Here is an 18,140-nt window from a genome sequence, read left to right as displayed (position 1 = left end):
TAGTTTTATTTTTTCTTTTGCCTGAGACTCCTTTTTACTTATACATATTAAAATACAAGATTAAATGTAACTTTATTACATAATTTTTTCTAGAATATGGAATTCAACTTATCATTAAATGTTAACTGTTTAAATAATGCCAAAAGAGGGTAAATTTACTATAATATTTAGAAATAAATAAACCACATGTTGTTTTCCTTTAAGAGACACATTTTTTTCTATAAAACTGATAATCAATTTTAGAATTTTAATAAGTATATGACATCGGTTTAATCTTCCTTTAAAGCTAAAAAAGTGGGGTAGCTATATTATGGAAAAAGTGATTCAAATGCCACAAAACTTATTTAAACATGAAGAAAAAGAGGGTTTATTTACTTTGATTATTATAAAATATTGTAATAGGATATGGATTTTGGTAAATGTATACTGGTTTCCCAGCATGGGGGTCAACTTAGCCAAGACAATCTTGATTTTATAATAAATAATTATAAAGTAAATTTAATACTAGGAGTGACATTAATTATCTTTTGGATGATTCTTAATCTAACTCAGATAGAAAATTCAAATTACTCCCTGTTGCTTTTTAAACATGGAAATATGTTTTTAATATTAAATAGATATTTAAATTTAAAGATAGGAGCTCTGTAGATTTCATCCATTATTCTTTCAAATATGGTAATCAAACAATAATTGATAAAATATTGATTTCTCAAAATATTACTTCTAAAATAATACATTTTAATATAGTCCTTTTTCAGAGGCAATTTAATAATGCATTAATGTTAGATATAGAAATTGATTTTAAAGGACTAATTTTTATTAATAGAATTCCATCATATGTTACTAAATTGAAGGAGTAACATGGTTATTAGAAGAGATTGACAACTTTCTATTATTTAATGATTCTAACTTAATAATGGTATAGGACTCTTTTAAGCATATATTTATGGTATGGCAATCTCCTCGTACAAACATAAATTAAAAGAATGGAATAAAAAACTATTAAATAGCCAATTAAAGTTAAAGAAAAGCATAAAAAAGACTAAAACAATTTAGGAGATAATAAAGAAAAGATAACTCTAAATAATACATATAAAGATTTGTTATCTCATAAAATTGAGTTGGCTTTAGACAAATTTAAGATAGCATCTTACATTTTATTATTTTGTTTTATTATTTATTTTTATTTTTTTGTATTTTTATTTTATTTTGCATTTGTTGACTGGGCTGGTCTAACTAGATTTGAGTCAATTTTTAGAGAAGGCCCAGGGAGAAGAGCTCCAAAATACATACATTGATAAGCATAAATTACACATTAGTTAGTGAGCATTTACAGTAGCAAGTTCTTTCAGGTGCACAAGGTCTCCTAGACATTTAAAAATATAACAAAAATAATTAAACTTCAAACAAATAATATTATTAAAGATTTAATAAATCCCATAATGAATAACATAAACTCAGATATTGGAGAAATACTGACAATTTTCAGAAATCATTATAAATTCTTAAATCAAAAGAAATAAATAGAGGAAAATATTTATTAACAAATATTGATCAATCTTAAATTAATCAAAAAAATAAAAATAATTAAATCTAATAAATCGCCTGGAAATGATCATACAATAATAGAATTATAAAAGTACAAAATTTAGTTCAAATGCCACCCTCATGGAATTACTTTCTTCTTACTCCAATTATAAAAGAAGGTAAAGACTCTCAGAAGTGTTCCTCATATAGACCTATCTTATTGCTTAATGTAGATTATAAAATATTTATGTCTATCTTAGCAGATGGAATGAAATTTATTTTACCAAATATAATTACTTAGATCAAGCTGGGTTTATTCACAAAAGGTAAACTTTTGACAGTATTAAAAGATTAATTACTCTGATAAAAGTAATGAATAATAGGAAAGAGTAATCTTTATTTAATAGTTTAGACATAGAAAAAGCTTTTGATTCATTGGACTGGGATTATTTATTTGAAATATTACATTTGTTTGATTTACCCTCACAATTTATTAAAATGTTAAGGGCTATTTGTAAGGGTCTATATGAGATTGACGAATGCTGACAGCTTCGAAGCTTCAAACTTTGACCTTGAAAGTTTGAAGTCTAAAAACATCGAATGTCAAAAAAAAAAAAACACTCAAAACCCAAAACAAAAAAAAATGCTCTATGCAGGGGGACAAGCCCCCCTGCACCCACCCACACTCCCCACTACTTAAGTATACCAACTCCGAGATTGCACTACAGTGCAGTAAGGGGAAGTCTTCCCTTCCTGCACTCTATGGCATTCTCTGTTATATGTTTCAACGTTTTTACACTTCGAACTTTCAAGTTCGAAGTTTAGTACTTCAGACTTGTCAGCATTCAGCATCGGTATAGACCCATTTGTAATAGTAATAGTAAAGCATATGTACAATTAGGCCCATATGCTTCACATTTTATAAATTTAACAAACAGAACCAAATAAGGTTGTCCTCTTTCTCCTTTATTGTTTAATTTAGCTATTGAGATACTTGTAATTCTTATCAATTTAAATAGAAAAAAATCATAGATTAAAAGGAATATATTGCCAAATTTATGTCATTTGCTGGTGATAGCCTTTTAACCATTAAAACTTCTGTTGAAACATTAGAAAAACTTGAGAAAATTACAAGAAATATTGAAAATATGTTAACTTAAACTGATAGTTCTAAATCTAATTATCTCCTCATTAACAAGAAAAATTCAATATATACAATTAATCATTTATTAGGTAAAGGGTCTACTAATTTGTTGTATCTGGGAATTCATATTCTTAACAATACAGAAGAGACTGTAAACTTCAACTATGAAAAAATAATCATTTCTTTAACTAAATGAATTAATTCCTGGAATAAAATTTATATTTCATTTGAAGATATATTACAAATTATAAAAATGGCATTATTTCCAAAGGAAACTTGGGGGTGTAAATTCTCCAAATGTAGAAACTTATGCAAAAACAGCAATTATAAAGATGATTTTCAATTGGTTAGATATCAATTATATATTCAATAGGAAAATATTACATTCCAATTTGCTCAATGTCAAAAGATTGGATTCTTTAGACTGAATAAATTCTAAATCATTTAATCCCTTCTCGTTTTATATTTGTAAGTATATTCATGGTACTACATATTTCTCATCTAATTCTACTTACATAAACCTAATCTTAAAAATATTTAAGAAAATAATATTGAACAAATTGAATTATAAATTTTGGTTTGAATCTCATTCATTTTTTTTAATAAAAGTGTTGTTAATAAGTTACCAGCTCATATGCATAATTCTTGGAAAAATCAACATTTTTATTGTGGTTACCAATGTCTCAAAGGAATAACAATTACATCAACGGACTCTATTTGTTTACAATTCAATATTAATAATGATGTCATTTATTTACAATTAATTTTAACATCAATTCAAACTAGGTTCTCTCTCTTACCCAACAATAGCTGTGCTGAGTTTCCAGAATGGATACAAATTTTATTTGAAATTATTTATAAATATTGAGAAATTGATAACTTAATCTCTAAAATACATTCATTATCAGCTAAAGATTGTTTCAAATTAACTAATACATTTTGGATCTTCTTTTCTAAAAAATATATATTAGTCACTGGTAGTACATGGAGCAGATAAAGCTCCATGCACTCCAAGAAATTATGATTAGGTCATTAACTAGGACATTTTATTATGTGTTTTATGGACTGAAAAATGTTTTAATGTTATTAGTTTTATTTTTTTCTTTTGCCTGAGACTCCTTTTTACTTATACATATTAAAATACAAGATTAAATGTAAATTTATTACATTATTTTTTCTAGAATATGGAATTCAACTTATCATTAAATGTTAACTGTTTAAATAATGCCAAAAGAGGGTAAATTTACTATAATATTTAGAAATAAATAAACCACATGTTGTTTTCCTTTAAGAGACACATTTTTTCTATGAAACTGATCATCAGTTTTGGAATTTTAATAAGTATATGACATTAGTTTAATCTTCCTTTAAAGCTAAAAAAGTGGGGTAGGTATGCTATGGAAAAAGTGATTCAAATGCCACAAAACTTATTTAAACATGAAGAAAAAGAGGGTTTATTTACTTTGATTATTATAAAATATTGTAATAGGATATGGATTTTGGTAAATGTATACTGGTTTCCCAGCATGGGGGTCAACTTAGCCAAGACAATCTTGATTTTATAATAAATAATTATAAGGGAAATTTAATACTAGGAGTGACATTAATTATCTTTTGGATGATTCTTAATCAAACTCAGATAGAAAATTCAAATTACTTCCTGTTGCTTTTTAAACATGGAAATATGTTTTTAATATTAAATAGATATTTAAATTTAAAGATAGGAGCTCTGTAGATTTCACCCATTATTCTTTCAAATATGGTAATCAAACAATAATTGATAAAATATTGATTTCTCAAAATATTACTTCTAAAATAATACATTTTAATATAGTCCTTTTTCAGAGGCAATTTAATAATGCATTAATGTTAGATATAGAAATTGATTTTAAAGGACTAATTTTTATTAATAGAATTCCATCATATGTTACTAAATTGAAGGAGTAACATGGTTATTAGAAGAGATTGACAACTTTCTATTATTTAATGATTCTAACTTAATAATGGTATAGGACTCTTTTAAGCATATATTTATGGTATGGCAATCTCCTCGTACAAACATAAATAAAAAAAATGGAATAAAAAACTATTAAATAGCCAATTAAAGTTAAAGAAAAGCATAAAAAAGACTAAAACAATTTAGGAGATAATAAAGAAAAGATAACTCTAAATAATACATATAAAGATTTGTTATCTCATAAAATTGAGTTGGATTTAGACAAATTTAAGATAGCATCTTACATTATATTATTTTGTTTTATTATTTATTTTTATTTTTTTGTATTTTTATTTTATTTTGCATTTGTTGACTGGGCTGGTCTAACTAGATTTGAGTCAATTTTTAGAGAAGGCCCAGGGAGAAGAGCTCCAAAATACATACATTGATAAGCATAAATTACACATTAGTTAGTGAGCATTTACAGTAGCAAGTTCTTTCAGGTGCACAAGGTCTCCTAGACATTTAAAAATATAACAAAAATAATTAAACTTCAAACAAATAATATTATTAAAGATTTAATAAATCCCATAATGAATAACATAAACTCAGATATTGGAGAAATACTGACAATTTTCAGAAATCATTATAAATTCTTAAATCAAAAAGAAATAAATAGAGGAAAATATTTATTAACAAATATTGATCAATCTTAAATTAATCAAAAAAATAAAAGTTATTAAATCTAATAAATCCCCTGGAAATGATGATACAATACTGGAATTATAAAAGTACAAAATTTAGTTCAAATGCCACCCTCATGGAATTACTTTCTTCTTACTCCAATTATAAAAGAAGGTAAAGACTCTCAGAAGTGTTCCTCATATAGACCTATCTTATTGCTTAATGTAGATTATAAAATATTTATGTCTATCTTAGCAGATGGAATGAAATTTATTTTACCAAATATAATTACTTAGATCAAGCTGGGTTTATTCACAAAAGGTAAACTTTTGACAGTATTAAAAGATTAATTACTCTGATAAAAGTAATGAATAATAGGAAAGAGTAATCTTTATTTAATAGTTTAGATATAGAAAAAGCTTTTGATTCATTGGACTGGGATTATTTATTTGAAATATTACATTTGTTTGATTTACCCTCACAATTTATTAAAATGTTAAGGGCTATTTGTAAGGGTCTATATGAGATTGACGAATGCTGACAGCTTCGAAGCTTCAAACTTTGACCTTGAAAGTTTGAAGTCTAAAAACATTGAATGTCAAAAAAAAAAACACTCAAAACCCAAAACAAAAAAAAATGCTCTATGCAGGGGGGCAAGCCCCCCTGCACCCACCCACACTCCCCACTACTTAAGTATACCAACTCCGAGATTGCACTACAGTGCAGTAAGGGGAAGTCTTCCCTTCCTGCACTCTATGGCATTCTCTGTTATATGTTTCAACGTTTTTACACTTCGAACTTTCAAGTTCGAAGTTTAGTACTTCAGACTTGTCAGCATTCAGCATCGGTATAGACCCATTTGTAATAGTAATAGTAAAGCATATGTACAATTAGGCCCATATGCTTCACATTTTATAAATTTAACAAACAGAACCAAATAAGGTTGTCCTCTTTCTCCTTTATTGTTTAATTTAGCTATTGAGATACTTGTAATTCTTATCAATTTAAATAGAAAAAAATCATAGATTAAAAAGGAATATATTGCCAAATTTATGTCATTTGCTGGTGATAGCCTTTTAACCATTAAAACTTCTGTTGAAACATTAGAAAAACTTGAGAAAATTACAAGAAATATTGAAAATATGTTAACTTAAACTGATAGTTCTAAATCTAATTATCTCCTCATTAACAAGAAAAATTCAATATATACAATTAATCATTTATTAGGTAAAGGGTCTACTAATTTGTTGTATCTGGGAATTCATATTCTTAACAATACAGAAGAGACTGTAAACTTCAACTATGAAAAAATAATCATTTCTTTAACTAAATGAATTAATTCCTGGAATAAAATTTATATTTCATTTGAAGATATATTACAAATTATAAAAATAGCATTATTTCCAAAGGAAACTTGGGGGTGTAAATTCTCCAAATGTAGAAACTTATGCAAAAACAGCAATTATAAAGATGATTTTCAATTGGTTAGATATCAATTATATATTCAATAGGAAAATATTACATTCCAATTTGCTCAATGTCAAAAGATTGGATTCTTTAGACTGAATAAATTCTAAATCATTTAATCCCTTCTCGTTTTATATTTGTAAGTATATTCATGGTACTACATATTTCTCATCTAATTCTACTTACATAAACCTAATCTTAAAAATATTTAAGAAAATAATATTGAACAAATTGAATTATAAATTTTGGTTTGAATCTCATTCCTTTTTTTAATAAAAGTGTTGTTAATAAGTTACCAGCTCATATCCATAGTTCTTGGAAAATCAACATTTTTATTGTGGTTACCAATGTCTCAAAGGAATAACAATTAAATCAACGGACTCTATTTGTTTACAATTCAATATTAATAATGATGTCATTTATTTACAATTAATTTTAACATCAATTCAAACTAGGTTCTCTCTCTTACCCAACAATAGCTGTGCTGAGTTTCCAGAATGGATACAAATTTTATTTGAAATTATTTATAAACATTGAGAAATTGATAACTTAATCTCTGAAATACATTCATTATCAGCTAAAGATTGTTTCAAATTAACTAATACATTTTGGATCTTTTTTTCTAAAAAATATATATTAGTCACTGGTAGTACATGGAGCAGATAAAGCTCCATGCACTCCAAGAAATTATGATTAGGTCATTAACTAGGACATTTTATTATGTTTTTTATGGACTGAAAAATGTTTTATTGTTATTAGTTTTATTTTTTTCTTTTGCCTGAGACTCCTTTTTACTTATACATATTAAAATACAAGATTAAATGTAACTTTATTACATTATTTTTTCTAGAATATGGAATTCAACTTATCATTAAATGTTAACTGTTTAAATAATGCCAAAAGAGGGTAAATTTACTATAATATTTAGAAATAAATAAACCACATGTTGTTTTCCTTTAAGAGACACATTTTTTCTATGAAACTGATCATCAGTTTTGGAATTTTAATAAGTATATGACATTAGTTTAATCTTCCTTTAAAGCTAAAAAAGTGGGGTAGCTATACTATGGAAAAAGTGATTCAAATGCCACAAAACGTATTTAAACATGAAGAAAAAGAGGGTTTATTTACTTTGATTATTATAAAATATTGTAATAGGATATGGATTTTGGTAAATGTATACTGGTTTCCCAGCATGGGGGTCAACTTAGCCAAGACAATTTTGATTTTATAATAAATAATTATAAGGGAAATTTAATACTAGGAGTGACATTAATTATCTTTTGGATGATTCTTAATCTAACTCAGATAGAAAATTCAAATTACTCCCTGTTGCTTTTTAAACATGGAAAGATGTTTTTAATATTACATAGATATTTAAATTTAAAGATAGGAGCTCTGTAGATTTCACCCATTATTCTTTCAAATTTGGTAATCAAACAATAATTGATAAAATATTGATTTCTCAAAATATTACTTCTAAAATAATACATTTTAATATAGTCCTTTTTCAGAGGCAATTTAGTAATGCATTAATGTTAGATATAGAAATTGATTTTAAAGGACTAATTTTTATTAATAGAATTCCATCATATGTTACTAAATTGAAGTAGTAACATGGTTATTAGAAGAGATTGACAACTTTCTATTATTTAATGATTCTAACTTAATAATGGTATAGGACTCTTTTAAGCATATATTTATGGTATGGCAATCTCCTCGTACAAACATAAATTAAAAGAATGGAATAAAAACTATTAAATAGCCAATTAAAGTTAAAGAAACAGCCTCTTAATAGGTGACTCTATCGTCAGGCACACTGACGTCCTGCTCACCAGGCTGAACAAGGAGAGGGTCACGGTGAGCTGCCTGTCGGGCGCTAGGATCCGCCACATAACACAAGCACTCAGGTCACTCCAAGGCAAGTACAAATATGACTCAGTCATTGTCCATGCTGGTGTGAATGACCTGAGACGTACCTCCCTGGTCTACATGAAAAGAGACATAGAGGAGCTCTCTGAGCATGTAGCCCAGGCCGGTATGACCCTGACCTTGAGTAGCATCTTACCCTCACCAAGAATGATGCCACAATATGAAGACAAGATGATCAATTTCAACAATTGGCTTAAGTACTGGTGTCATTCAAAGGGGATCCAATGCCTGTCAACCTGGGATGACATGCTCAACAAGCCACGATGCTTCGCTAGGGATGGGTTGCATCTGTCACCCCTGGGCTTTCGGATATTGGCAAAGGCTCTTGCTACCCCCATAGTGCCTTTTTTAGGCAAGGCTCAAAAGACAAACCCACCTCCATAGGTATCACAAGGGATAAGAAACTAAGAGTAATGCTACTCAATGCCAGAAGTCTAAACCTCAAGATGCACGCACTCGAAACTCTCCTTAGCATGGAGAACATCGATATCTGTGCAGTAACAGAAACCTGGTTCAAGGCTCCCGAGAGCACCCCAGCACTACCAGGTTATACCTCATACCATACTTTTGGGCCCCAAAACTTGGACAGAACCACAAAAGGAGGGGGGAGTATCAATATTCGTCAAAGATACCCACACCTCCAGGTTGGTGGCACAGCACGAAGCATCAGAGACTATCCATGTGCAACTAACTGTGGGTAAAACTGCCTTCCAGTTTATAGCCTGCTACAGACCACCCTCCCAAACACAGGAACCCCACTTGGCCTTCCTGAGAATACTGGAAAATATGAAGGTCTCTCCAAACACCATTATATTGGGCGACTTCAACTACCCAAACATAGACTGGGAGCATTACTCTAGCTCCAACACCCTAGCCCAAAGGTTCCTAGAATTTATAAACTCAAATGCTATGGAACAACTTGTTACCACTCCCACAAGAGGGAAAACATACTGGACCTGATCATCACCAACATGGGGACACTATGCTCCAGACCAGAAGTGTATCCCTCACTGGTAAGATCAGACCATAAACTAATCTCACTGGATATTCACATCCCGACCCCACCCCCTGTCCAGAAAACCACAGTGAAAAACTTCTCTAAAGCAAATTTCACACGCCTCAAAACCGAGGAAATCCTTCAAAGCCCGGGCCTGTGGAAAATACGGCCCAGACTGCAGAATCCTTTATAAACGCATTCTATGAACACCTTCAGGAATGCATGGATCATGCAATCCCAAATAAAACCAAGAACCAATCCTCCAAAGGCAGGCGTCCTGTCTGGTGGACCCCAGCCATAAACAAACTATACAATAGAAGGAGGTAGCTAATACATGATAGAGCAAAATCCCAAAAGGGAAGGCATCTCTGATCAGTATTAGCAAAAAAACTACGGGCACTCATAAAATCGTCTAAGGCCAGCTTCGAGAGAAAAATTGCACAGGACACTAAGGATAATCACAAGGCTTTCTTTAGTTATGTTAGGAACCTGGGTGGGAATTCCCAGATATGCTCAGAATTAGTCCAAAATGACAAAAAATACACCGAGCCCACAGACATTGCCAACATCCTAGCTGACAGGTTCAGTGCAAACCTCTCATCCCTCTCCCCATCAAAAGGGCAAATATCTATCCCAACAGAGTGCTGCCCCCCTGACATCTCAGATGCTCAGGTAAGAGCCGCCCTCTCCAAAGCAAAAAACACAGCATCAATGGGACCAGATGGTGTCCCGGGCTGCGTCCTACATGAACTCCAAGAAGAGCTAAACCCATAAAACTACTGTTCAGTCTTAGCCTTACTACAGGATATGTACCCAAAGAGTGGCGTACAGCAACAGTGGTCCCTCTCCACAAAGGTGGTGCCTCAACGGATCCTGGAAACTATCGCCCCATAAGCCTGACTAGCTTGGTCTGCAAAGCTATGGAAAGGATCATCATGGACCTCATAAATAAAGATATTGGGGACCTACAGACACTGGATCCTACCCAGTTTGGCTTTGTTAAGGGCAGATCCTGCCTCTTAAACCTGGTTGATTTCTTTGAAACAGTCACCAAGGCCATTGACGAGGGGAGGTGGTCCACACAGCCTACCTGGACCTCGCAAAAGCCTTCGATACAATACCCCACTCGGGCATTATAGATAAGCTCACCAGCTTAAATATAAACCCCTATGTCACTAGATGGGTTGCAAACTGGCTCAAGGACAGAACCCACATAGTTAGAATTGCTAGAGCCATGTCAGACTCCAAACCAGTTACAAATGGCGTCCCACAAGGCTCAGTCCTGGGACCTCTCTTGTTCGGTATATATTTCTCGGCGGTACAGGCCAACACAGAAGGACTTCGGCTGACCAAGTTCGCAGATGACTGCAAACTGGGTGCCATAATCAACTCTCCAGCCGACACAAGCATCCTCCAAAAGGGCCTCATAGAAACAGACAACTGGTGCCAGAGCCATGGCCTCAAGCTAAACGCCAAAAAGTGTATAGTCATCCCCTTTGGCAAAAACAAAGTGCCCACAAATTACCACATAGGTGGTAATCCATTAAGTACAGAAGAGGTCATTAGGGACCTGGGGACCCAAGTTGATAGCAATCTCTCATTTGACAACCACGTGGCCAAAGTGGTTAGAAAAACATTTTATATAGCCCACCTAATCATGAAGGGATTCACATCTAGATCAGGGAGGTCATCGTACCTCTTTACTCATCCCTCATCAGGCCCATAATTGTGTACAATGCCCCTTTTGGGATGTACCTTACCAGACACCTGCAGCAACTGGAAAGACCCCAAAAGTACCTCACCAAGAGGATCAAAGGGCTCAAACAGATGCCATATGCTGCCCGGTTAAAGAAACTCCAGCTCTACTCAGTGGCATACCGCCTGCTCAGAGGCAATCTGTGCCTGACATATAAAGCCATGTCCAACCCAGAATTAATGGACATGCTGCACCTCAGAAAATCCAAATCCCATCGAGCTACGCGCTTGAGAGACTTGAACCTCAGCACTGAAATAAATAGGACATGCTGGAGGGACAGATTCATAACCCAGAGGCTCCCTTCACTCTGGAATAAAATCCCAGTCCAGGTTAGGCAGAGTCCTACACTGACTCTCTTCAAGAGGAATCTTGATGAGTGGATGGGAGATAGTAGGTTTACCCTGGCTATCACTTCTGTGTCACTGTTAGACAGAGGCACAGTATACTAACCTCAAAAAACGCATAGCAAAATTAATTTAAAATGGGTGGCGAAAGCCAAACACACTCTGGCTAGGCTTATAAATGCCCTAAGGCAGGTAGCCTAGTATGAAGCTATGAACCTATGAACCTATAAAAAAGACTAAAACAATTTAGGAGATAATAAAGAAAAGATAACTCTAAATAATACATATAAAGATTTGTTATCTCATAAAATTGAGTTGGCTTTAGACAAATTTAAGATAGCATCTTACATTATATTATTTTATTTTATTATTTATTTTTATTTTTTTGTATTTTTATTTTATTTTGCATTTGTTGACTGGGCTGGTCCAACTAGATTTGAGTCCATTTTCAGAGAAGGCCCAGGGAGAAGAGCTCCAAAATACATACATTGATAAGCATAAATTACACATTAGTTAGTGAGCATTTACAGTAGCAAGTTCTTTCAGGTGCACAAGGTCTCCTAGACATTTAAAAATATAACAAAAATAATTAAACTTCAAACAAATAATATTATTAAAGATTTAATAAATCCCATAATGAATAACATAAACTCAGATATTGGAGAAATACTGACAATTTTGAGAAATCATTATAAATTCTTAAATCAAAAAGAAATAAATAGAGGAAAATATTTATTAACAAATATTGATCAATCTTAAATTAATCAACAAAATAAAAGTTATTAAATCTAATAAATCCCCTGGAAATGATGATATAATACTGGAATTATAAAAGTACAAAATTTAGTTCAAATGCCACCCTCATGGAATTACTTTCTTCTTACTCCAATTATAAAAGAAGGTAAAGACTCTCAGAAGTGTTCCTCATATAGACCTATCTTATTGCTTAATGTAGATTATAAAATATTTATGTCTATCTTAGCAGATGGAATGAAATTTATTTTACCAAATATAATTACTTAGATCAAGCTGGGTTTATTCACAAAAGGTAAACTTTTGACAGTATTAAAAGATTAATTACTCTGATAAAAGTAATGAATAATAGGAAAGAGTAATCTTTATTTAATAGTTTAGATATAGAAAAAGCTTTTGATTCATTGGACTGGGATTATTTATTTGAAATATTACATTTGTTTGATTTACCCTCACAATTTATTAAAATGTTAAGGGCTATTTGTAAGGGTATATATGAGATTGACGAATGCTGACACCTTCGAAGCTTCAAACTTTGACCTTGAAAGTTTGAAGTCTAAAAACGTCGAATGTCAAAAAAAAAAAAACACTCAAAACCCAAAACAAAAAAAAATGCTCTATGCAGGGGGGCAAGCCCCCCTGCACCCACCCACACTCCCCGCTACTTAAGTATACCAACTCTGAGATTGCACTACAGTGCAGTAAAGGGAAGTTCTCCCTTCCTGCACTCTATGGCAATCTATGTTATATGTTTCAACGTTTTTACACTTCAAACTTTCAAGTTCGAAGTTTAGTACTTCAGACTTGTCAGCATTCAGCATCGGTATAGACCCATTTGTAATAGTAATAGTAAAGCATATGTACAATTAGGCCCATATGCTTCACATTTTATAAATTTAACAAACAGAACCAAATAAGGTTGTCCTCTTTCTCCTTTATTGTTTAATTTAGCTATTGAGATACTTGTAATTCTTATCAATTTAAATAGAAAAAAATCACAGATTAACCAGGAATATATTGCCAAATTTATGTCATTTGCTGGTGATAGCCTTTTAACCATTAAAACTTCTGTTGAAACATTAGAAAAACTTGAGAAAATTACAAGAAATATTGAAAATATGTTAACTTAAACTGATAGTTCTAAATCTAATTATCTCCTCATTAACAAGAAAAATTCAATATATACAATTAATCATTTATTAGGTAAAGGGTCTACTAATTTGTTGTATCTGGGAATTCATATTCTTAGCAATACAGAAGAGACTGTAAACTTCAACTATGAAAAAATAATAATTTCTTTAACTAAATGAATTAATTCCTGGAATAAAATGTATATTTCATTTGAAGATATATTACAAATTATTAAAATGGCATTATTTCCGAAGGAAACTTGGGGGTGTAAATTCTCCAAATATAGAAACTTATGCAAAAACAGCAATTATAAAGATGATTTTCAATTGGTTAGATATCAATTATATATTCAATAGGAAAATATTACATTCCAATTTGCTCAATGTCAAAAGATTGGATTCTTTGGACTGAATAAATTCTAAATCATTTAATCCCTTCTCGTTTTATATTTGTAAGTATATTCATGGTACTACATATTTCTCATCTAATTCTACTTACATAAACCTAATCTTAAAAATATTTAAGAAAATAATATTGAACAAATTGAATTATAAATTTTGGTTTGAATCTCATTCCTTTTTTTTTAATAAAAGTGGTGTTAATAAGTTACCAGCTCATATACACAGTTCTTGGAAAAATCAACATTTTTATTGTGGTTACCAATGTCTCAAAGGAATAACAATTAAATCAACGGACTCTATTTGTTTACAATTCAATATTAATAATGATGTCATTTATTTACAATTAATTTTAACATCAATTCAAACTAGGTTCTCTCTCTTACCCAACAATAGCTGTGCTGAGTTTCCAGAATAGATACAAATTTTATTTGAAATTATTTATAAACATTGAGAATTTGATAACTTAATCTCTAAAATACATTCATTATCAGCTAAAGATTGTTTCAAATTAAATAATACATTTTGGAACTTCTTTTCTAAAAAATATTCAAAAGTTGTTTCTGAACAAAGCAAAAAACAACTTCTCCCTTCTATCAAAAATACTTCTTGGACCCTTTATTTGAGAATATTTACCTTGAAATTTTTGTTCAGAGTTTTTTTAACTCCTGTGAGGGTTGCCAAAATGAGAAAAGAAAGTAGTGTTAAATGTTGGAGGTATAATAAACTTATCAAGGCTAATTGGTTACATATGTTTTATGAATGTGTTATATTTCAAAATTTTGGGGTAAAAGTTCAAGACTTTTTAAAAGCTTTATGGAAAGACACTTGCATTTTAGCAAACAAAATAGTTCTCTTTAATATATTGGAAAGACAAAACTCTAAAAAGACTTTTCTTATCTAACCTGGACAATACTTGCCATGGCTAAAAAAACTATCACACGAAACTAGAAAATATCTTCAGAAACAAAATTTGAAGACTTTCTTATCCTTTTGAAAGACACAGCAATTAAAAAAACTATAGCAAAAGAGATAAGAACTTATCCTAACAAATTGAGGAGCAATTCTTGGTTGAAGGCTTTTGCCATTATTGAATCATCTTCTTCATCTGTTTAGTCATTTTAGATTGTTATTAATATTTCTTATATTTGTCTTGATTTATTTATCAATACATTGGTCTCAGGCTTATTATAAATATTGTAAATAGTTATGTTATTAATTTCTTTAAAACATTATTCAAATTATTTATATATGTCACATGTCAAATTCTGTCTTATTTTTATTCATTTTTAAAATCTTAATAAAATATTTTAAGCAAAAATAAAACTTGTATTCATAGGTTCATAGGTTCATGGTGTTTACTAGGCTAACAACCACAAGGAATGTTTTAAGCCTAGTCATGCATCCCAAATCTCTGACCAGTTTGGATACCCTTGATAAGTGTAAGCAGGAGCTTGGGAGATGAAACATTTACAAGCAGGGGCCTGGGAGATGAACATTTTACAGGGTGCCTCCGTCCTTTAGAGACATATGTGCCAAACCAGGGATGACTTTCTTGTTCCACATCCAATTGTCCAAGTCCATATTAATTGGGTTAGGGAGGGACTCTGCTTTACATCGATGAGGTGCCTGTGCTAGAGATGGGGTAGTCTCTGGGATACCTACCTGTCTCAACAGCAGGTCCTATCTATATCACATGCAAGGTTTGACTTTATAATGGGTAATTCTAGTTCTGACTGTATTGTGGATATGCAGGAGGGCCATCTGAGTGAGGTCTGATAATGCCCTGTATACCAGGCTTAGAACTCCCCTCAAAAGCCTGTAGGAGACAGAATACAGTGATAGGGCCTTGAAGTGGTCTGCACAGGACACTTTACTTATACCCTGTATTCTTTCATTGAGGAACCTTTGTGGATGTTCCACTTGTTGGACATGCCTGGTTAAGTAAATACCAAAGGGGACATTGTACTCAACAATAGGTCTGAAGAATGCTGAATACAGTATATCAATGAGTTCTTTGGACTTAGATGTCATACCTTTCTTTATAAGTTGTGCAACATCGAATGATATCCTCACTACTGTAGACATGTGATTGCAAAGGCTAGATTACTTTCTATGTGTGTCCCTAAGTCCCTGACTACTGGATCAACTCTAAGGAGTGTGCTGTTAATATAAGGGTGGTTTACTTCCTGAATGATACTATTATGCATTTATTGGCATTTGGTTTTAGTCCATGGCTCTGACACCAGTTGTTTATCTGTGTCATCCCTTCCTGGAGAACATTTATGTCAATGGGGGATTCAATGACAGATTCTAATTTGCAATACTCTGCAAATTTAGTCAGCCAAAAAACACTGATATTGGTTCATAGGTTCATAGGTTCATACTAGGATATCTGCCCTAGGGCATTTATAAGCCTATCCCGAGTGTGTGTGGCTTTCGCCACCCTTTAGAATGAGAATACTATGCCCATTTAGGGTTTATTTTACTGTGCCTCTGTCTATTAGTGACACAGAGATGACCCCCGGGGTAAACCTACGATCTCCCACCCACTCGTCAAGATTCCTCTTGAAGAGAGTCAGTGAGGGGCTCTGCCTAACATGGACTGGGATTCTGTTCCAGAGTGTAGGGAGCCTCTGGGTTATGAATCTGTCCCTCCAGCACGTCCTATTTGTTTCTGTGTTGAGGTTCAAATCTCTCGCTCTCGTGGCTCTGGTGGATTTGGATTTTCTGAGGTGGAGCATGTCCATTAATTCCGGATTGGACATGGCCTTGTACGTCAGACATAGATCGCCTCAGAGTAGGCGGTATGTGACTGAATAGAGCTGGGGTTTCTTAAGCCGGGCAGCATATGACATATGTTTGAGACCCTTGATCCTCTTGCTGAGGTACTTTTGGGGTCTTTCTAACTACTGCAGTTGTCGAGTAAGGTACATCCCAAATGGGGCATTGTACTCAATTATGGGCCTGATAAGGGAAGAGTACAAGGGCACAATGACCTCTCTTGATCTAGATGTGAATCCTTTCATGATAAGGTGGGTAATATAGAAGGTCTTCCTAACCACCTTGGTAATGTGAGTGTCAAATGAGAGGTTACTGTCAACTTGGGTCCCTAGGTCCCTGATTACTTCTTCCGTACTTAACGGATTACCATCTATGTGGTAATTTGTGGGTACTTTGTTTTTCCCAAAGGGTATGACTATACATTTTTTGGCGTTCAGTTTAAGGCCATGGCTCTGGCACCAATTATCCATTTCTTTGAGGCCTTTCTGAAGGATGCTTGTGTCTGCTGGAGTATCAATTATGGCACCCAGTTTGCAGTCATCTGCGAACTTTGTTAGCCACAATCCTCCTATGTTTGCTTGCACCTCGAAAAAATAAATGCCGAACAAGAGGGGTCCCAGGACCAAGCCCTGTGGGACACCGCTTGTGACTGGCTTAGAGTCTGACATGGCTCCAGCAATTCTGACCTTGTGGGTTCTGTCCTTGAGCCTGTTTGCAACCCATCTTATGACATATGGGTTTACGTTTAAGCTGGTGAGCTTGTCTATGATGCCCAAGTGGGGTATTGTGTTGAAGGCTTTTGCAAGATCAAGGTAGGCTGTGTGAACTGCCTTACCCTCATCAATGGCCTTAGTGACTGTTTCAAAAAAGTCGACCAGGTTCAAAAGGCAGGATCTGCCCTTGACAAAGCTGAATTGGGTAGGATCCAGTGTCTGTAGGTCCTCAATGTCTTTGTTTATGAGTTCCATAATGATCCTCTCCATAGCTTTGCAGACCAGGCTTGTCAAGCTTATGGTGCGGTAATTTCCAGGGTCCGTAGAAGCACCTCCTTTGTGGAGAGGGACCACTGTTGCTGTATGCCATTCTTTGTGTATGTATCCTGTACTAAGGCTAAAATTAAACAGCAGCCTTATGTGCAGGTTTAGTTCCTCTTGGAGTTCATGTAGCACGCAACCCGGGATACAGTCTGGTCCCATTGATGCTGTGTTTTTAGATTTGGAGAAGGCGGCTCTCACCTAGGCATCTGAGATGTCAGGGAGGCTACACTCTGCTGGGATAGATATTTCT

Source organism: Protopterus annectens, chromosome 6.part0, assembly GCF_019279795.1.
Source record: "Protopterus annectens isolate FY-2018-M chromosome 6.part0, PAN1.0, whole genome shotgun sequence".
Taxonomy (NCBI): Eukaryota; Metazoa; Chordata; order Ceratodontiformes; family Protopteridae; genus Protopterus; species Protopterus annectens.
The sequence above is the reverse complement of the archived record's forward strand: the minus strand, read 5'-3'. Positions refer to the sequence as shown.